We start from the raw sequence: 23,003 nt of genomic DNA, 5'->3' as shown, positions 1-23,003 counted from the left end.
TGTGTGTGTTACAAGACAGCACCAAGGCACTGCATGTGTGTAGATCCTTCTTCTCCCCCTGCTCTCCTAGGTATGGCCTAGCCCAGTGGCATTGACCTCAGGCTCACAACAACCTGGTTCCCCTCATAGAAAGCACACTGCCAGACTTCCCTGGTGGTGCAGTGGTTAGGAATCCGCCTGCCAATGCAAGGGACACGGGTTCAAGCCCTGGTCCGGGAAGATCCCACATGCCGCGGAGCAACTAAGCCCATGTGCCACAACTACTGAGCCTGCGCTCTAGAGCCTGTGTGCCACAACTGCTGAGCCTGCGCTCTAGAGCCCACGAGCCACAACTGCTGAGCCCACGTGCCACAACTACTGAAGCCCGTGTGCCTAGAGCCCGTGTGCACAGAATCTTGAGCAAATAAAATGGTTGTGGTTGTAAGCCACTAGGTTTTGAGGTGGTTTATTACACAAATATGGTACCCACACCATCAAGTCCAAATGAGTAGGTAAGACTGTAAACAGGAGAGCAAAACAGCAGGACTGGCGGCTGGCAGGCTTAAAACTAGGACAGGATCAGAGTCAAGAAAATGATTCAGAAGTAAGGCTGAGACTAACTCATGAAAGTTGAATGTCTTAGTCTGTGTTGGTGCCTCTTAAAAGAGCCAGTCTCAACAAGATCAAGTGCAGCATGCTGACAAATCAGACCAATGGGCCTTAGTAAGTGGTGATCATGGATTTGTTCTGATCTGTCCACATGCTGTAGCCCAGTTTCCATTCAGACAAGGTACATGTCTGCAGTGAGCAGAGGAGTAAGGTATGGTCCATGTGCTCAGAGAGAGGTCACAGCTCTGACCTGATTAATATGGTGCCCTACCCACTACATAATTGTGCCTCAGAGTGCTGAGGGGTCAGGGAAACATAGCTGATTTATGGGTTTCCTTTTTGTTGCCATAAAGCTCTTAGAGAAAATCAGACCTTCCTGCCCCTCCCCAAGTCTTGCTCCCTAGAATGAACTACTTTCAACTTTTTTCACTTTCTTGCTGTTTCTAAATAGCATGTTTATACTATTCTTGATTTTTCAATTTTATATATTATCTGGTGACCTCTTTTTATGTAAGATAAGGATTGAGCTCTCTCACTCCTCTCCCTTATCCGCATTTTTCCACTATAAATATAAAATGTTTTAGGATCATATCAATATTCAATGTTTACTTAATGTGTCTAAGTAGGTATGTTCACAACTGAGTCATATGGCTTACTGTGATTATATTTGCTTTCTTGTTTTTCCTGAAATTAATAATTGCTTTGGTTTTATTTATTTAATCTTTAAAATTTATTAACTAAAGTCCATAGATTTTTTTTTCAGAGTATTTTTTTAAATTTATTTTTGGCTGTGTTGGGTCTTCATTGCTGCGTGTGGGGTTTCTCTAGTTGTGGCGAGCAGGGGCTACTTTTCGTTGTGGGCATGGGCTTCTCGTTGCATTGGCTTCTCTTTGCAGAGCATGGGCTCTAGGCGCATGGGCTTCAGTAGTTGTGGCACATTGGCTCAGTAGTTGTGGCTCGCAGGCTCTAGAGCGCAGGCTCAGTAGTTGTGGCGTGGGCTTAGTTGCTCCGTGGCATGTGGGATCTTCCCAGAGCGGGGCTCGAACCCGTGTCCCCTGCATTGGCAGATGGATTCTTAACCACTGCGCCACCAGTGAAGCCCCTAAAGTCCATAGTTTACATTAGGATTCACTCTTTGTGTTGTACAGTTTATGGGTTTTGACAACTGCATAATATCATTTACCTACAATTACAGTATCATGCAGAATAGTTTTATTACCCCAAAAATCCCTTCTGGTCTGTTCATCCTGCTCCCAGTGAACCCCTGGGAGCCACTGATCGTTTTACTGTCTCCATAGTTTCGCGTTCTCCAGAATGTCATATAGTTGGAATCAGACTGGCTCCTTTCACTTAGCAACGTGCATTTAAGTTTACTTCAGGTCTTTTTGTGGTTTGATAGCTTTTCTTTTTATTGCTGAATAGTATTCCATTGTATGAGTGTACCACAGTTTGTTTATCCTTTCACCTATTGAATTTGCTTTATTTTCTACATCTCTCTCACTAAATCAGTCCCAAACTCTCCAACATAGTTGCTGTCTACCACCCCAGTCTTGTGCTGGTTACTCACTAAATTGTTATCTGGGAGCTTCCCTTCCTATCTGGGAAGTCCTTTGATTTAATTCCTGAGTTGGATATTCTGTTTACAGGATCTCATGTCTTTTTCTTTCTTGGTTTGTTCCCTCATTTTAATGGAGTATATCCATTATTAAATGCCTCAGAAAGGATACATGGGAGATAATTTTTTTAAAAGATTTGGCATGTCTGCAGGTCTTTATTCTATCCTCATAGATCAGACTTTTCTAGACCTAAATCATAAGAGGAAAACTAGTTGACTTGCTGGTGACTTAGTATAAGCATGTTATTAAGAGATTCCTAAATGGTTAACATTCTATTATTTCTTATATCTTTGGTCTAGTTTTTCTTTTCTACTATTTTGAAGCCTTCAGACTAATAACCCCCCCACTTAATCTTTTTTTGTAAAATAGTTTGAATTGGACACACTTTATTAATTGAGCATTCGAAATGTTAACCTCTGTGCAGAGGTATATATTACAGTATGAGAATGGCTATGTTTACTTATTAATATTTCTTTCTCCACTTTTGGATTGATACAAGCACAGAATAATTAGAGTCTTTTTCTGGCAAATAAAACAGTTAATAGTTGGAAAGGTATGTTTTAGTGAAGATTGTTTATAAACACACCTCTTGCTGCCAAGATCTTAAAGTCTAATTAATTAGCATCATCCCAGCTTCGCCTTTCCTCTTCTGTCACTTGCTTTCATCTTCATTTATACATACACACTCACACAAGCACACACTTCTTATTCTCTTGCTTTCACTTTTCCTCTTTATCTCTGTCTGCACAAGTTTGCACACAGAATTGGCTTCCCTTCTAGCTGTTTTGTCCCTGAACTCCATCAAAAAATATTTTCTGCATCTCTGATTTCATCAAGATATGCCTGACTGGACTTCCCTGGTGGCTCAGTGGTTAAGAATCCGCCTGCCAATGCAGGGGACACGGGTTCGAGCACTGCTCTGGGAAGATCCCACATGCCGCAGAGCAACTAAGCCTGTGCGCCACAACTACTGAGCCTGAGCTCTGGCGCCCACATGCCACAACTACTGAAGCCCGCGTGCCTAGAGCCTGTGCTCCACAACAGGAGAAGCCACTGCAATGAGAAGCCCACACACCACAACGAAGAGTAGCCCCTGCTCACCACAACTAGAGAAAGCCCGTGCACAGCAACGAAGACCCAATGCAGCCAAAAAATAAATAAAATAAATAAATAAATTTATAGGAAAAAAGAAAAAGATATGCCTGACTGAGAATGTCAAAACCACTGAGCAGAAGTGTTTAATCCAAAGTTGGCTCTGCCGGTGATGATCAGCTGAGGAAATGACCTCAGATTTTTTCTTAATATTTGTTAGAGTGTAAGTTTCCACTGTATGAAATAGATTCACATCCAACTTCTCATTCGCTGCTCTTCATTGTGCAGGCCTCCCACTGGTTTCCAATAGAGCTCTCTGCACCCGAGTAAGACACGGGGAGGGGAAAGGTACCTGGCCATATGTGGGAACACTGCCTCCAGCAAAGGTTTTCCATAGTAGATAGCCATTTCATGATTTAATGGGCAGTCAGATTCTGGCCACATTTATGTAACTTCATAAACTGAGGTTTGAGAGTTAAGCTGGTCACCAGCAACAAGCCCCAAAGTAGTCTAGGCAGCCAAGTGTGGAGCTAGGATCAGAAGATTGCAGCTCCTGTCCCTGCTTAGCAGCCTGATGGCTATATGACATCAGGAAAGTCTGTTAACCTCTCTGAGCCTTGGCGCCGTCATCTGTAGAATGGTGATAATACCATCTACCTCCCAAGGTTGCTGCAAGGATAAAAATAAAATAAGTGTATGTGAAAGCACTTTATAAATGATAAAGTGCCGTGTAAATGTTACTTATCATTATCTGACCTCAGAGATCAAAAGGATGGGCTTCCCTGGTGGCGCAGTGGTTAAGAGTCCGCCTGCCGATGCAGGGGACACAGATTCGTGCCCCGGTCCGGGAAGATCCCACATGCCGCGGAGCGGCTAGGCCCGTGAGCCATGGCTGCTGAGCCTGCGCGTCTGGAGCCTGTGCTCCGTAACGGGAGAGGCCACAACAGTGAGAGGCCCGCGTACAGCAAAAAAAAAAAAAGGATGCATTCTTATTCCAAGTTTTTTTTTCTCTTTTGATTTAGTCCTCTTAGATGAAAGATATTTTGTGTTTAAAGTGTTTTATAAATATAAAAATTATGACAGGAAAGATGTAGAGTATAATTAGCAGGGAAGAAAACTTACGGTTCTCTGGGTTGAGAACACCCATGACTTATTGACCCAGTACAATATGTTCATAATCTCACATGTTAAGAGCACATCATGGTCAAAGGGCATACTGAGTGACTATTTGAGAACGATGGTGATGGAGAGCATGTACCAGGAACCGGTCAGTGGGCAGACAACCATTTGTGTATTGGCTGTAGTTGGAAGAACTGCTTCAGAGACACTAGTAGAACACTAGTAGAACTAGTAGAATGGAAACCATAAAATAGATGGATCTTCCTCCCCTCCATTTCGGCTTGTTTGCCAGTCCCCTGTCTGCACACCATCTGTACAAGGCTCAGGACCTGCAGCCCTCTTCCAATGGGTATCTGATGAGGAATACAGTAGAGTTATAGATCACTAGAGTATCATGCCTCAAGTGATGGATTGTGGCTTGGACCCTTCCAAAAGTGAGAAAGAAGGCTGAATCTTCATGGACTGAAGACAGCTATTATTTTTTCACAGTTTGGAAGAAAGCTACTGTGATGATCTGCTTTATGTGTCAACTTGGCTAAGCTATAGTACCCAGTTATTTAATCAAACACTAATCTAGATGTTGCTAGGAATATGTTTTGTAGATGTGGTTAACATCTACAATCATAAATTAGATAAATTACATAAGTTAGACTTTACATAAATTAGATTACCCTGTGTAATATAGGTGAGCTTTACATAAATTACATTACCTTTACAGAAATTAGATTACCCTGGGTAATATAGGTGGGCCTCGTCCAATCACTTGCAGACCTTAGAAGCAACAATTAAGGTTTCCTGGAAAAGAAGTTCTGCCTTAGGACTACCACATCAACTTCTGCCCAAGTTTCCAGCCCCTCAGCTTGCCTTATGGATTTGCACTTGTCATCTTTTGAGCTATTGCTTTAAAATAAATCTATCTGTCTATTGGTCTATCTATCTATCTTCTTTTGGTTCTGTGTCTCTGGAGAGCCCTGACTGATACAGCTTCTCTCTATCCAGAGTTTGCCGGGGTTTTTTGTCTCTATTATAAACCCAGCTCTCAGCGGTCCAGGGTACAAAGTGTTTTCTTTACACTAGGAAAATCAACTGCATTACTAAAACAACAAACCATGTAAATTAATCCTAAACTATAAGCCAACTCTGATCTTAAAACCTACTAATCTTTGGTATAACTGAAGTGCATTTTTAAAATCCTTATTGATCTTACCTTATCAAAAGTTGTAAGTTCAAAATATCTGCATTTGAATCCCATATCTGCCTTAGTTCTTACAACTTTATAGTCTCTAACTATTCACCTAGTTGGTCTCCCCACTTGAACACATACCCATCAGTAAGGAACCTCAGTATGCCAATGAGGTGGCAGTTGTCTCTGGGTGCTAAGACAGTGGGACTGAAGTTGTAAGCTTTATATTACAGTGAAGTAGTCTTTCCTTTGACACTAAACTTGAAAGGTGATAATCTCATATTTTAAGGTTTCAGGATCACTCAGGAGTGAAAAATTCTTCCCTGTTTAAATAGTTATTTTTATTTTCAGGACCAGTCCTGGAATCCTTTACATACATTCAAGTCATTTGAACTCTGAGAATCACAGACGTTAGGAACCTCACCTCTCGCCATTCCCAGGCATACTAGTCAGGGTCTGGGTTCTGTGAGTCATTTATCACAGGCTTCGGTTTGAAGCCATTCCCAATGGGGTTACGTGTAAGCCTTTTCAACTGTCCATGACTGTGTTCCGTATACACATATCGATTGCCCTTTCTAATTCCCAGACCTGGTGCCCTGCCCTTTCTCTCTGGCTTGGGTGAAGCCACATGGAGGCACCATGCTGGCCCTTGAGGGGTGGGGAAAGAACCTGGCCCTGCTGAGCAGACGCCTCTTGATGGTAATCCTCCAGCGAGCCAAGGGCTTCCAAAGAGACTGTGAGTGTGGCCTTGTTGATGAGGAATGTAGTCACAGTCATACAAAAAAGTACCCAGTCTCTGCCTCACGACCCTATGCATGGCCCATCATCCCTGCCGCAGAAAGAAACTGGATAGGACCTCACCATAGGAGCCTGTCAGCCCTTGTCACTACTTAGCCCAGGGGCTACTCAGAATGACTGGAGGCACTCACGTCCACCCCCCACCAACTGCACGGCCCTCTCTCAGCCCTTGCCACCTGGGGAGTGCCATACCAGGCCAGGGCAATCAAGCTTGGCTTCTGCATGGTTGTGCAAAGCTCGCCATCAGCCAAGCTCCTGAAATATTTATATTTATACAGGCAGGGCTCAGATTCATTTTTAACCAACAGAAGCCATAGAAGGTTAGGTCTGGGTGTGGTTTGAGAGGGTCCGTTCATCCCATGTAAGCAAACCTATCAACGATAGCTCACCTGGCTGAGAGAGCAGGGATCTCATTTACCAAAAGAGTCAAAAAGTTGGCCATTGTCACAATCTAAGCATTGGAAGAAACACACATCAGAAAATCACATCGTTTTCCCCTCCCTTTTATTCAGAGATTTGATTTCATTTATGCACAGGGAAAAGTCAAAATGCCCCTGCTGATGGGCACTCTTCTGAGTGCCAGCACTCAGGGCCAGCACATTGCAAGGTGAGAAAGCACAATACATGTATTTATTTTCTTTTCTTTTCTTTTTCTTTTCTTTTTTCGGTACGCGGGCCCCTCACTGTTGTGGCCTCTCCCGTGTGGAGCACAGGCTCCGGACGCGCAGGCTCAGTGGCCATGGCTCACGGGCACAGCCGCTCCACGGCACGTGGGATCTTCCCGCACCGGGGCACGAACCCGTGTCCCCTGCATCGGCAGGCGGACTCTCAACCACTGCACCACCAGGGAAGCCCACATGTATATATTTTCAAAGATAGCATGACGTGACACCATAGAGCTTTTGTGGCTACCTAGTCTCTTTTGAAGAACTGTTAGAAAAACTAGACGATTGGCAAGAAAATCTATAGAAGGGAAGGAGGCAGGAAGATCCACATTTTCAGCAAAGATGGATGGGTGCACTCGAGCCTCAATTAGCCCTTGTTCCCAAATATTTCAGCACACCTTAGACATGGGTTTTCTGAGAGAAAACAACTATCAAAGCCAGAGGGTTAGGTGAATGTTCCCATGGTTGTGACAGCTGTCCCCAAAGAAGCAGTTGAATTTATCTCAAAACTGAAGGTTTCACTAGCTTGTGCCTCTCATCAAATTGGTTTTGCTTGCAAATTATTTTTATTTTTAAGTACTCTAAAATGGTATCATTTCCTAGTTGCAAATTATTTGGGTGTATTTTGAAACTAATTAAAAGGGAAATGTCCTATTTTGTAAAGAGCAGCATTTCTACATTTTAAACATCAGATGTTCTCTGTGGGGAGCAGGGTTTTATCTTTGTCAGTGTTGGCTGTTGCTAAGTGCATCCCACATTGAAAATCTAAATGAAATAACTGCAAGGAAAGGCATGGGGGAAGTTTATGTTGGAAAAGCAGGAGAGAGACACATATACATATATAATACATAGACAATTTATCTGTGAATTTAAAAAGCCTTTTCATGGCATATATTTTTCTATCTTGCTACTTATTTCACTGTAAGCACTGCAAACATGGTGGGCTGCAGAGGTGCCAGGCTCCATCATGGTGTCCAAAAATTGGCTTTGTACATATGCTAAATTAGAGATTGGATGGCAGAAGCAGTTCACGGATCCTGGATTGGCAGGGATTCCTCATGAAAGAAGACAGGGCTGAAAGCCTGCGGGACTCACTCTCCAGCCAGCAGTAATGCAACATGCTCTATCCAAGCAGCCAAAACCCATTTTAAAATAAATTCTGAACCTTCATCAGTCATTAGGTCCAGCTGAGGTAACATAACCACCTCCCCAAAAGTCTAATCCCCTTTCTTGTTTCATGAGGAAGGGATTATATTCAATCTTGCATGGGACAGAGCTTTGAAATTTTTCACCAAAGGATCCAGGTCATTTCAGTTGCCCCCTGCAGTGAACAGGCCACCCCAGTGTCGAAGGAGGAAGGCAAGAATCCTACAGACAAAAATCTTTCCATTTTTGTCTTCCTTGTAAATAAGCAAACTGCCATGACGGTTCTGATGCAAGAATTAACACAGCGAAGAAATGTATTAGACAGCCGGAGCAGATAAGTCTATGCCAAAAGGATCCACCATCTGGGTCTTTTTTGCTCACTGTGTCAACCAGAAAATGCCTCTCTCATTTACAAGTAGCTAGTTGACTGTTTTACTGTTCCCCAGAGATACACTTGATTTTTATGGACAATGATGAGTTTTAATAAAAACAACAAGAAAAAAAACCACAGCTTGGGTTGTTGACCTTGGAATGCTGCTTCATCTTAGAGTTGAGCGCTAGAGAGGAATTGAGGAGACTTATTTTCTAGGCCAATAGGTACTTTTGACTCAAATGATGACATCTGACAAGTTAAGAAATACTTCTAAGTGGGGACATTAACTCCAGGTACTTTACCTTTCTCCTAAGGGTATAGTGAAGAATCAAGAGTTGAACTAGGTGACCTTTGTCCCAAACAACACCCTAACGTGAAACCTGGATCAAAGCCTCGAGGCCTTTCAGATACTGTCAATCTTTCACTCACCTGAGTATGCAAGCTCTGCCCACAACACACACTCAGTAAATATTGTTGAATATATTCATTGGGTTGTAACTTAATCGGTTCAAGCTGATATAACGAATATCGTAGACTGGGTTTTTTAAACAACAAACATTTATTTTGTCACAGTCTGGAAGCTGGGGAGTCCAAGATCAAGGTGCAGGACTATTTGGTTCCTGATGAGAGCCCTCTTCCTGGTTCATAGGTGGCTGCCTTCTTGCTGTGCCTACACATGGGGGAAAGCGCCTTTCTTGTGTCTCTTCTTATGAGGGCACTAATCTCATTCAAGAGCTCTACCCTAATGACCTAATTACCCCCCAAACCCCCATCCTTCAAATACCATCACATTTGGGGGTTAGGGCTTCAATATATGAATTTTAGGGAAACAAACATTCAGTCCATAGAAGGTTGATTCTCTCATTGGGTGGCACCAGTGCGGTCAACATCTTGAGTAATCCGTGGAGGAGAGAGCTTTGTGTCACATTCTGTATTGTGTGTGACAGAGTGAAAAAGTGCCTAAATAGGCATCAGGAGACTTCAGTTATAGTCTTGGCTCTACCCCCATCACATTGATGACTTTCAGTGATTTATTGATCTCCCTGGGACTTGCCTCTCCTTGTTTCTAAAATGACTAGATAGTTGCTGAACTTTCTTCAGCCCTAAAATTGTATGTTTTTCTGATTCCAAATCTTAGCCAATCATTTAAAATGCATTCTTTGAATGATATCTACTAGGCCTAAATTTAAAAGTCGGCGTTCTTGGTGGAAAGAATTAAACCAAGCACACATCCTAAAGACAGTGATTCAGAAATACTGTCTTCCTCTTCCCCTTAACAGGTGCTCTTTCAGTGGAGGTGAAGAGCAAAAAGGACAAGAACAGGCACTGATGCACAGAATGAATGGAAAGGCTGAATATGGCTCCAGACAGCACTATGATCTTTAATGTAGAATTTAAGAGGGAAGGAAGGAAAAGGGAGAACTCATCTTCATTAACACACTATTTTGTAGTAGCTCTTTTGAAGAACCTTTTATTCCACTGTTCATGGACTATGCTGCCCGTAGTGGATTGATTGGTGGCTTTTCAAAAGATGTGTCCACATCTTAATTCCCAGAACCTATAAATGCAACCTTATGTGGAAAAGGGTCCTTCTAGATGTAGTTAGGATGTCAAGATGAGGTCATCCTAGATCACCCAGGTGGGCCTTAAGTCCAAGGACAAGTATTCTTAAAAGAGACACAGAGAAGAGATTAGAGCGATGCAGCCACAGGGGATGCCGACAGCCCACAGAAGCTGGGACAAGCAAGGAAGGATTCTCTAGGGAGGGAGCACAGCCCTGTTGACCCCTTGATTTCAAATTTTTCTGGTCTTCAGAGCTGTGAGAGAATAAATCTCCATTGTTTTAAGCAGCCAAGTTTGTGATAATTGCTTGTGGCAGCCTTAAGAAACTAATACACTTCAGAGGACATTTCAAAGGATGGACATCATTAATTGGGAACTCCAATATCTCTTTTTCTAGTAACATCATGGTCAGTCTTGCTAATAATAAAAATCAAAGAATGCTGACTTAAAACATATTAATAATATTATTAAATCTGAATATTGGATCTCTTTTGAAATAAACATTTTTTGCTCATGTAATGGCTGGCCAGAAATATCATCTTCTGAAAGAACCACCGTTTTTTAAAAATTTTTGGTAGAAGGAATCACCCCATTATCAGAGAAAAGGGCTTCATTCCTCCATCCCCGGCTTTGTTTTGGGATGTTCATTTCTGTACCAGATCCACCCTCTTCATTAGCCTTTCTGTTTTAGGGTATTTCAGCTTCACAGAGTAATAGTATCAATAAAATTCTGCTGTTTTTTAATACATTTATCAAACAGTCGACTAGCTGGTCTTTTGGCCCGAATTTGTTGGCCTGTTCTCAGAGTTCTGTCTCAGTACATCTTTTAAAAACTGTTTTCCAATATAGTTTTCATTTCAAATTTAGAATATGATGTTAATCAACTTGCTAGCTAACAATTGAGGGTGAACAGCTTACAGTGTTTGTGACAATATTGGATTTATTTATTTCCAAGCAAGTGATTTTTTTTTTTTTTTTTTTTTGCGATAACGCGGGCCTCTCACTGCTGTGGCCTCTCCCGTTGCGGAGCACAGGCTCCAGCGCGCAGGCCCAGCGGCCATGGCCCACGGGCCCAGCCGCTCCGCGGCACGTGGGATCCTCCCGGACCGGGGCACGAACCCGTGCCCCTTGCCTCGGCAGGCGGACTCCCAGCCACTGTGCCACCAGGGAAGCCCCCAGATAAGTGATTTTTAAATAACAGCACATTGTATGCTTGTTTGTTTTTTATAATCCAGTTTTGCAACTTAGCTTTGATGGTTGACTTCCAGTAGGAAAACTATGAAAGCACTTAACCTTTTACTGGTCTTAGATCTTCCTGACATTTCTCTATTCCCATGGTGCCAACCACTAGTTCATACCACTGGTTTCTTCTTCCATACCTTAAGATGATCTCTTGAAAGAACCCACCTTAGACCCCACTGTTACCTTACTTCTACTTCTTTTTTAATTATTCAGTTCAATAAACATTTATTAAGTAGGTACAACATGCTCGCCAGGTAGAAGAAACCAACATGTAGACAGGTCATTTCAGTAGATGGTGGCAAAAACTGACAGGGGTAACTGTACAGAGATGGATGTGAGCCGGTATGTTCAGACTTACATATCAAAACTGAGAAATACCCTGGAAAGGAAGTTTATTGTCAGACAGACTTCTCTAGTCCTAAAGTTATTTTCCAGGGGAGCTCAAGAACCCATCCCCTAAGTGGACTGGGCAAGCCAGCCATTTACCACTGGTCACAATCAGAATTAGGAGTGTGGGTTTCACAATAACTTTGGGTTTTTCTAGTTAGAGAGTGGGAGCAGAATGTCAATAATGGCTCCATTTGACCACCAATGGAGGCCAACGGCCAGCTGCAAGTGGGGTATGTCATTAAATCTGTTAAAGCCAAAAAAAAGAGAGAGAGAGAGAGAGAAGAAAAGAAAAAAGGAAGGAAGGATGGGAGGGAGGAAGGATGGGAAATTTAAAAATGAAAGAATGCATTATATAACCATTATATGTTAATGGAAAAGTTTATATATTTAATTAAATAATTTATATTTCTTTATTATACCAGTTCTTATCATTTAAAGGGATAGAATGATTAAGTAAACCCTAAATGTTATGTTATATCAGAATCTTTGAGCTACTGCCATAACTGCATAATGGCCAATCCAAATCCAGGGTTCAGTATTAGAAAGCCAGCACAACTCTTTCACTAAACTGTGTCCCTAACCCAGCTCTTATCAGAAATAAAGGAGATGTTTTAAATCTCCCCCTGCTGACTCTTTTACCTTATTGTTCTGTTGGTTCAGAACCTTGATGGTCAAGAGGTATTATTCATTGAGGCGCTAAACAAACACATCTAAAATCCAACTTATCATCTACACACACACCCCCAAATTTCACCTGTGGTTCCTCCTGGGTCTCCTCCCTCCATTGTTAGAAGACACCCCCAGTTCCTAATACACACACAAAGAAGTGAGAAACGGAATTATCCTGGACCAGCAAAAGGACTGCTGATCAGTGCCCAGGGCTCAGAGGCTAGAAAGCGGGACTTGGTAGCAGAGCCTGTCTTTATATTGTCTTCCCAGACAGTCTTCCTGCCCCTACTGCATACTCCACTCTCACCATCATCCCCATCCTCCATGTGCAGTTGACCTCCTTTTTTGTTAGTGTACAGGCTCAGCTACTACAGCAGAAAGACCCAAAGCTAGAGTGGCTCAAACTGAATGAAGTTTATTTCTCTCTCACCTAACAGTTCAGAGGCAGGTGGGTAGTCCAGGCAGGTAAGCAGCCCTCCTCCTTGAGGTCATCCAGAGACCCATGTTGCTTCTACCTGTTAGTCTGATGCCCTAATTTGCGTGGCTGAGACTCTCTTCATACCATGTTTGAGTTTCAGCCTGTGAGATGGGAGAAGAGAGAGTGGAGGGCAAGTGGCTTTCTTCTAAGAGGTTCAACGTTTCACACACCACTTCAGTTCTGTTCACATCCTAGCTGCCATGGCCACTGGGCCTGCACATCAGAGCCTGTGCTCCACAACGGGAGAGGCCACAACAGTGAGAGGCCTGAGTACCGCAAAAAAAAAAAAAAAGAAAAGAAAAGAATACTCGAATATTAGATATTTTGCATTTTTGTACCATTAAAATATTAGGCCAGCAGTACATTATTATTTCTATCCAAAAGGAAGTAATAAGGGTACATATTTCTACTATTGGAAGGAGGGGGTTCTCTTGGACAATTGACCAGAGTAGGGCTATACAGAGAATGGTGAATGTTGAAGCCAGAAAGAAACTCAGAAACCAATTTTTCAGGCCCCAAACACATCGAATTTTTATCTCAGGAATGCTACCATTTGTGGCATATTTTCCATAGCAGTTAAATGTGAGTTGCCAAGAAAATAATTCTGAATATGCATGTTGTCTGGCTTTGGAAGAAGTCAAAGCCTGACTTTTATGAAATATGGTAATCTTCCATGTTACTGTGTTATTAAACATTAAACGTTCTTAACACCCTTTTGAAAAACTGAAAAATTGTTATTAAGCATGGCTGGATTTAAGAAGACAACAATGGAAGCCATGTTGTTAAGCACATTGAGTGGATGAAGAGTTAGTCTAACATCGTAATCAACCAAAACTTCTTACCAGTCTTCTTATGAGTCAGCTGTGTGGCTAGCCACCTTAATCACAGCCACCTCCATTCAAAAGGTGACATATGCATACAGCCTGAAAAAAGATAGAAACCTTCGTGTTCTTTACTACCTTCTTAGTCAAACAGCACCAAATAGTGCTTATCGCCAAACCATATTTGATGTGGCTTGAGAAATAAGCTAACACACAGTCCAAATTTGAATCTTTAAAATCATTATCACTCCTAGACCACAACAGCAACAGATGGACAAAGGAAGAAATGGAATGTGGTCACATTTTGTACCAACAGCATAGACCTTTTCAGGTGGCAGTGAGTCATTTGCCATCTGCAACCTGTGGCCTTCCATTCCTGCCAAGGCACCAATTCAAGATTCCAGGTTTGGGTTTCTATGTTGAAACGAAAACATTCAGCAGGTTGCTATCTGTGCCTTTTTATCAAGCAGTGGTGAGCACACTAGACTTACCTGCCCTCCTGAAGAATCCAGCAAACAGAAGGCCATGGTCCCTGTAGGAAAGTAGACTTTGGATATTTAAGATCTGATTTCATATAAAATGAAAGGTGTAAGATTTAATAGGCAGGCTATCCCACTATCTGTGAGTATATCGACTTCTTTGGGGACTCTCCTCAGTGTCAGGAGACCAGCCCCCTGTGTTTTCCTTTGGTTTGGGCACTAGGGACATGAGAGCCACAAGCTACCATCCCTGTCCTCGTGTGGTTACAGTCCTGGTGTGTGGACGCTGAGTTCTTGAAAACAGGTCAAGCTAGTATGAGCTCAGAACCAACCCCAAGTGGGTGGGCACCAGGAAATGGGAGTTTAAATTCGTACACCCCAGGACTTCCCTGATCATCCAGTGGCCAAGGCTCCACGCTCCCAAATGCAGGGGGCCCATGTTCAATCCCTGGTCGGAGAACTAGATCTCACATGCATGCCGCAACTAAGAGTCCACATGCTACAACTAAAAGATCCCACATGCCGAAATGAAGATCCCACGTGCTGCGACTAAGACCCCGTGCAGCCTAAGTAAATAAATATTAAAAATAATAATAAATAAATTTGTACATCCCTTTTTTAAAAATTAGTTTTAGTATACATGTTTAAATGAGTATGTATTTTTTTTAATCTAACATTGTTAACCACTTATGTTACACCATTTTCTTTTCTTTTTTTTTTTTTTTTTTTTTTTTTTTGCGGTACGCGGACCTCTCTCCGTTGTGGCCTCTCCCGTTGTGGAGCACAGGCTCCGGACACACAGGCTCAGCAGCCATGGCTCACAGGCCCAGCCGCTCCGCGGCATGTGGGATCTTCCCGGACCGGGGCACGAACCTGTGTCCCCTGCATCGGCAGGCGGACTCTCAACCACTGCGCCACCAGGGAAGCCCTGTTGGGTTTTTTTTTTAATTTAATTTTTAATTTATTTTTGGCTGCGTTGGGTCTTCATTGCTGCATGCAGACTTTTCTCTAGTTGCGGCGAGCAGGGGCTACTCTTCGTTGCGGTGCACGGGCTTCTGATTGCAGTGGCTTCTCTTTGTTGCAGAGCATGGGCTTAGGCGCGTGGGCTTCAGTAATTGTGGCACGTGGGCTCCGTAGTTGTGGCTCACAGGTTCTAGAGCACAGGCTCTGTAGTTGTGGCGCACGGGCTTAGTTGCTCCGCGGCATGTGGGATCCTTCTGGACCAGGGATTGAACCCGTGTCCCCTGCATTGGCAGGTGTATTCTTATCTACTGCGCCACCAGGGAGGTCCCTCATAGCCATTCTTTTGGCGCCTAAATGAGCATGTAATTTGACTTTGCATTTGTACTTCTAGGATTTGGCCTAAGGGAATATTCAGACAAGTGCTCTAAGATGAATGTTCTCAGATATTCATTACAGCTTTGTGTATATAATCTTTTAGGTATCAGGGCGAATGTCATATCCTCAAAGAAGCTGTTTTGCTACCCTATCTCAAGCACCTCTCTCCCATCACTCTCCCATTATTAAATTCTGTTCTCTTACTAGATTGTTTCATAGTCTGCATTTGTTTATTGGTTTACTTGTTTATTAGTTGTTTTCTGACTGGAATGTAAGTTCTGTGTAGGCAGGGAGCTGTTATCTCCATTACTTAAAATAGTACCTGGCACGTGAAGAGTATTTAGTAAATATCTGTTGAATAAAATGAATGAATTAATAGCAAAAGAATTGGAAAAATTTAAATCTTAATCATTAGGGGATTGATTAAATAAATTATGGCATATCCATGCAATAGAATATTCTGCAGTCATTACAAATGATTATATAGATTATCCCCTACATAAAGGTATTTCCTACCTGTTGTGTGAAAAAGACATGGCATATTGCATGTGTATATGATCCCCATATCGGCCAGGGCTCCTGGTAGCCAACCACAGAATCTGCTGAGTTTAAGCAGAAAACAAATAGTTTATTATAGGCTATTGGGTAAATCAGAGACTCTGTAAGATATGCAAAGAGGGGCTCTGCAGACAGAGCACAAGATTGGGAGCCTTACACATGAGTTCTTCCTCATCTCGACTGCTGTCTGGCTGTGGGATCTCTGGATAGGTTCTCTGGGTAAGTCTTATAACCCTCACGTTCTTCAGGCAAACATGGATAATAATACCTGGCCCTGTGTACACCGCAGGACTGCTGTGATGGCAAATGAGAGACAAGCCCTTTGAACTGTGTATGCACATACATCATCGTTTTCAGGTGATTTTGAATGTCTGAGCACATAGACTTCATTCTAAAACCATATTGCTTGGCATTGGGACGCATTGGTCCTCTCTATTAACTAACTGTACGTCGCTGCACGTTAAATTGCCCCGTGACAGTGGTCTGGACAAAAAGGCTGGTAATTCCAGCAGTTGTGTTTGCTAAGCTTGTCCTAAAATCATCTTCTGTGTGACTTCAGCCACTCTCCCTGTGGGGCAACCTTTGCCTCTGCTTTGAGCCTGCCCTTTTCTCAAGGGTCACTAAGCTTGCCATCTGCAGGGAACTTGCTTTTCTCATCCCTGGGACCTACACTGTGCTGGCCACCAAGCTTGACTTCTTCCCTGAGAGTCTTCCTCAGTCACCTTCATTATTTATGAGGGCTGACACCTAGAGCATCAGCATTCAAAGTCAATGTCAACTGACTAGGTATAAATCAAAGGCCGGATTCAGTGAGTTTTTTAATTTCCTTATTTGTTTTTTGCATATTCTCTTTATATAAGAAAAAAATCTTTGGTTCTCTCTTCCTGCCTGTCATTAGAGGAAAATGGCATTGTGATGTGACTGGGGATTTTAACAGGTACTGATGTCATGAAGAAGAACTTCATGTTCCTGAAACCAGGTGTTTGTTGCAAGATGGGGTGATTTTCCATTTCTTCTGTGTCCAGAAGCCTTTCCTGACAGAACTTCTAGCCCATGAGACTTTTCATCTTCACCTTGCATGAAGAGCAAAGAGCGACTTGGTTCTGACGCCTGGGTTAGAGGAGCCACTGAGCATCCACACAGTCCATTATGCTAAATCACACCTGGTGTCCGCGCAGAGAAGGCGCTGGTAAGCATCCTCGCCACTGGGACGAAAACCTCTGACCCTGACTCTAGAACACGGCAGTGTTGCAGGGAGCCTTCCGAGAGCCTGGCTCACCGGCACAGCAAATTAACCTGCTTGTTCTCAAGTTAAATGCTTTATGAAAATTTACTGGGCGCAAAAAGAGGGAGGAAAACCCAAGTGGTTCCGCAGTGAGCCTGCCTGGCACCAGTGAAAGAATGAAGCCGAGGAGAAAGTCAACATGAAGAGCTGGCAAGAGGAAAAGGTGTCAAATGCAATGAAAACCAAGTGTGGTGCCAGCCATTGCATTGTTTTATTAGTATTTTCTCGAGGAAAACATTTAATTATAGAAGATATGGTGCCCGTGAGCTAGTAAAGGTGACGCTGGGCTCTGCCACGGTACCCATTTTCAGAGGAATTATGGTGTAAGATGTGGAAGTCGGCAGAGAGAAACGTCCACGTGGCCTGGTCCTTGAGAAGCACTCTTTGCTGTAACCAAAGCTTAGTTGTCAAAGGGCAGAATCTGCCTTTTTTAAAATAGAATGTTCTGATGGCTATCATCATCCTCCATTCTTCCATTTTACATGATATATTTTTCTTTCCCTTTCCTCGTTGATTTTCTTTGGCCGCGCCACGTGGCTTTCGGGATCTTAGTTCCCTGATCAGGGATCAAACCCGGGCCCCATCAGTGAAAGCACCGAGTCCTAACCATTGGACCTCCAGGGAATTCCCCTCCTCGTTGATTTTTAGAATAAAATAATATGTATAAGGAATAAGGTGGAAAAGTTCTACCCTTTAAAATACTTATACATTTGCCACCTAAAAGAAACAAAGTCTTTTTTAATTCACTTTCTTTGGGAAATAGCTAGGAAGCAAGACAAACAATAATGACAAACCATGAAAAGTAAATGATCAGCTACTATAAAATGAGGTTTTGAGTGTATATTTGAGCAACAGAAATCAAAATACACGAAGGTAGAACCAACAGGTAATATTGTGTGGGGAATTTTAAAATTCCTTTTAGCTGTAAAGCCTCACCTACCTTAAAAGCAGTTTGTAAGAATAATGATCCAGTTTAATGTGCTGCAAGAAATACTTCTTTACATTGTTTCTGCCATCACAGGGCTTATTCAGTTACCTGATTTCTTCATTCATGGTTGCCAGGAAGACTGATTAATACTAAGGAATGGAAAGAATCCTGTTTGGGATGCTCTTCTGTCGCAGGGTAAAGCTTCCTGCCCAGAACAGAAGTCAAGGCCTTGAGCCTGCAGCTAGCTCAAATTCCTGTTAACTTGGTTCGTTTAATTGCAAGGTTGTTTGGGCCTTATCATTAGACATTTATACTTCTGTCTGTAAGCTTTTATAACCTCCTACTTAAGGAGACAAGATTCTTTGTGTCAGCACCTTAGCGAAGTGTTGTTGAAGCACTTGGCGCACAGACAGGAATTTCCCGGCGGCAACAAACGTGGGTGCAGCCGGGCTCCTTCATAACCTACCTTAGCGCAGCCTCAGAGAGAAAAAGCCAACTTGCCTCCAAAATTTGGTGATGGGAAGGGAAACAAATGTTTTCCACCAAAGAAGTGAAGCAGCTTTGGCTTCAAAGAAAAAACTGGTTCTTTATGTTTACATTAAGACCATTTGGATCCATTTCTAGCAATGTGTCTCACTGTTAGCTTGAGAGGGAAAGGAAGTCATCAGCCAAAATACGTTGCGGGCATCACAGTAAAACTTCTCAGGTCAGGATACAGGTGACACGGCTGTTACCTGATACGTATCTGGAACCACGGCAAGGCTGCCTCATTAAATTATGAACCGATCACTCTTGATTTGTTGTTAAAGAAGAATGAAAGGCCCGCGGCCCCGCCCTGTGTGGGTACCCCGTGCCACCTGTGGCACATGGCAAGGTTCTCACCCTACAATGAAGAAGGGCAGGTGCAGAGTCCTTTGATGACACAGTTCCCTTTCGCTTGTTTACTTTTATTCTCCCACGCAGACTGAAACCCGGCAGGAGGGCTTTTAAACCAAAACAGTTCATTACCTCCTCTAGCCCAGAGAAGTCGCCAAACACAAATAGAGCAGGTTGAGAGGGAGAGGGCAGATTTGCTTGCGGCTGTGCTTTGCGCCAGGTGGGAAGGGAGCCGTCTTCTCCGCTGTCGGAGGGCCAGGACGGAGGGAGACCAATTAGAAGGCGCGAGTAGGGGGGTGGGCTATCCTTCCCACTCCACGTGTTCTTTCCATTTTCGCTTTCAAGGGCTTTCAAGGTATGGTACTGTGAACCCCCAGATCCGAGACCCGCGTACAACACCCATTCCAAAGACAAAAAGATTAGCTTTCACAGCAGCGAGAAGCCCGCGCACCGCAACGAAGACTAGCTCCCACTCACCGCAACTAGAGAGCCGGCGTGCAGCAACGAAGACCCAACGCAGCCAAAAAATTAAATAAATAAATAAATTTGTTGGGGGAAAAAAAAAAAAGCTTTGAGACTAGAGGCCCTCTCTGGATAAAAGCGCTCTCGGGGGTTGGGGAAGTTGCCCACGGGCAGGGCTGACTCAAACAGGGACCTTCTCCACTTAGTGCTCTAAGGGCTGCGGGGTGGACCTTCCCACAGTCCGGGCCGGGCACCAGGAAGCTTCCGATGTGGAAGCTGCTTCCTCAAGTGAACTGTGATTCTTGTCCCACTTTCCCCATCACCCTTTCCTCCCCCAGCGGAACAGGGCCTCCTAAAACATGGGCTCTCCCCTGCCCGCTTGGGAATCTCCTTTCTGTCCGTCTCCTGGCACCAGCACCTTCCCTCCCTAACCTCATAGATACTGACCATCTGCCTTTTGATTCACTCATTATTCCTACCTGTGCCCTTTGCCTTTACCAGCCCTCTGCTGGGTGTTCCTCCCTCCTCTGCACCTCTTGAGATCCTCAACTTCCTGCCTCCCAGCTCAGCCTGCCATGCTCCCTCCTGCCTCTAAGTCCCCTCAAGTCTGTCCCACTGACTTGAACTGTTACTTCAATTCTCATCCTATGGGCGTTGCGTCGCCCCAGCTAGATGATACATTCCTCTGTTGGTTTATATGTCAATATAAAGGATTTATATATCGTTCCCTCTCCTCCACACCTGTCCCTAACACCGGGCATGGTGGATAACATTTGATTGAGCCCTCCCCTACTTGTTAAAAAATTTTAATTGCACCAAACCAGGCACATCAGGCAGAATATGAGAATAGTATTCAGATAATTTTCTTTTCATAATCACAAACACTCTTTTTTTAAAAAGGACAAATCCTATCAGTTATCTAAATGTTTTCAAGTATCTGGACATTTGGTCTTAAGTACATAAAACACCTCATGAGTGATGACATTGTTCAGTTTTCCTCTGGATCCTTCCCATCATGGAGCCATGGCTCCTGCCCACTCCCTACCCCCCAGGAGAGAGCAGTCATAGCACCCCTTCCTCACTCAGATCATCCCACTTGGAACAGATCTCGTGTGCCCTACTAGAACACAGAAATAACATTGCTCCTCTGAGGCTGAGAACAAGCAATGAGTGAGAACAAAGAAAATAATGAGTGGAGAGAGCCATGAACTTGCAGACTCCGGAGCTCCAGTCAAATCTGAGCGTGGTGGTCATTACTGGCTTTGGGAAGGGCGATGCAAGCCTTTAGTAAGTAAATACTTTGTCTTTGCGAAGAGCTGTGTGCAAAGTGTACCTCAGAGCCTCACTGTTAAATCATAAAGTTAACAAGAAATGTAAAAAACACGGGCAGCTATGCCCATGCAGGACATCTTCTCAGGAGTAGCTCCACAGTTCCCTATAGGTTTGGGTTTGAGGTCCCTCAGAGGCTCATGGGGTAGCCTGGCAAGGTCCTCAGGAAAAAAAACACAACAACACAAGACCTGTCATATATAGTTGAGGAAAATCCATTAGGAGCAGATGGGGAAAGGGCAAAGTGAAAGAGGAGCATGGCGGGGAGGTGGTGGATAAGGCCTTGGCAACAGGAAAGCTAAACACCAGCCAGTCACCAGTCAGGGGTGAGGGCAGAGCTGAGTGAAGAGGCTGATGGAAGTAAGCCCTTTCTTTCCACTTGAGTTTCCTCTTCCCAGGGAATTTTCATTGTATTTTGTTGAGAGATGAAGACTGAAACCACAAAATAAAAATATCACAAACCTCCCTATTGTATACAAATGAGTAGACCAGAAATATATCAAGAGCCTAAATGTTGTTAGAATTAAAACTATAAAACTAGTAGAAGACGACATGTGTAAGTCTTCATAATGTTGGATTAGGCAATGATCTCAAAATGATAACAAAAGCACAAGCTACCAAAGAAAAAATAGATAAATTGGACTTCAGCAAAATTATAAATTTTGTGCATCATAGGACACTATCAAGAAAGTGAAATAAGGGCTTCCCTGGTGGTGCAGTGGTTGAGAGTCCGCCTGCCGATGCAGGGGACACAGGTTCATGCCCCGATACGGGAAGATGCCACATGCCGCGGAGCGGCTGGGCCCATGAGCCATGGCCGCTGAACCTGCGCGTCCGGAGCCTGTGCTCCGCAACAGGGAAGGCCACAACAGTGAGAGGCCCGCGTACGGCAAAAAAAAAAAAAAAAAAAAGGAAGTGAAATGAGGTGAATGACGTCATTTCCGCGTGACTCTTACTTTTGCCTTTATAATTTCCGGTGCTGCTCTGAGCTATGCCTAAAGTAGTTTCCCAGTCCGTAGTCTGCTCCGATACCCGGGATCGCGAGGAGTATGACGACGGCGAGAAGCCCCTTCACGTCTACTACTGTTTATGCGGCCAGATGGTCCTGGTGCTGGACTGTCAGTTGGAGAAATTGCCCGTGAGGCGCCGGGATCGGTCCCGTGTGATTGATGCTGCCAAACATGCCCACAAGTTTTGTAACACAGAAGACGAGGAGACTATGTATATTCGGAGGCCTGAAGGCATTGAACGACATTACAGGAAGAAATGTGCAAAGTGCGGGCTGCCACTCTTCTACCAGTCCCAACCGAAGAATGCTCCTGTGACCTTCATTGTGGATGGAGCAGTAGTCAAGTTCGGCCAGGGTTTTGGGAAGACGAACATATATACTCAGAAACAAGAGCCTCCTAAGAAAGTGATGATGACGAAACGGACTAAAGACATGGGCAAGTTCAGCTCTGTCACTGTGTCTACTATTGATGAAGAGGAAGAGGAGATTGAGGCTAGAGAAGTTGCTGACTCGTATGCGCAGAATGCCAAGGTGATTGAGAAGCAGCTGGAGCGCAAAGGCATGAGTAAGAGGCGGCTGCAGGAGCTGGCTGAACCGGAAGCCAAGAAAGCGAAAATGAAGGGAACCTTGATTGACAACCAGTTCAAATAATCAGGACCTTTCCGTGAACCCAGACTGGAGGCAAGCATTTAGATAAGGAGGAAAAAGAGTGTTTTCTTGACTACATGGACTGGTTCCTACCTTTATGCCCCAGCAGAAGGCTTTACGTGACTTCCTAGTGATTCTCCTACATTCAGTGAGGTATTTTTTGCGGTGCGCGGGCCTCTCGCTGTTGTGGCCTCTCCCGATGCGGGGCACAGGCTCCGGACGCGCAGGCTCAGCGGACATGGCTCACGGGCCCAGCCGCTCTGTGGCATGTGGGATCCTCCCAGAGCGGGGCATGAACCCGTGTCCCCTGCATCGGCAGGCGGACTCCCAACCACTGCGCCACCAGGG

The 23,003-nt window shown here is 43.9% G+C and overlaps 1 protein-coding gene and 1 pseudogene across 3 annotated transcripts in view; both read left to right on the top strand.

The window, feature by feature from the left end:
- The window catches only part of CLYBL (citramalyl-CoA lyase), a 240,014-nt gene that overhangs the window by 177,887 nt on the left and 39,124 nt on the right, over positions 1 to 23,003 (top strand). The gene's annotated exons all lie outside the window — the stretch shown is intronic.
- Positions 21,975 to 22,798, top strand: LOC137211363 (STING ER exit protein pseudogene; annotated as a pseudogene).

The sequence above is a fragment of the Pseudorca crassidens genome, chromosome 18, assembly GCF_039906515.1.
Source record: "Pseudorca crassidens isolate mPseCra1 chromosome 18, mPseCra1.hap1, whole genome shotgun sequence".
NCBI lineage: Eukaryota > Metazoa > Chordata > Mammalia > Artiodactyla > Delphinidae > Pseudorca > Pseudorca crassidens.
The sequence above is the reverse complement of the archived record's forward strand: the minus strand, read 5'-3'. Positions and strand labels throughout refer to the sequence as shown.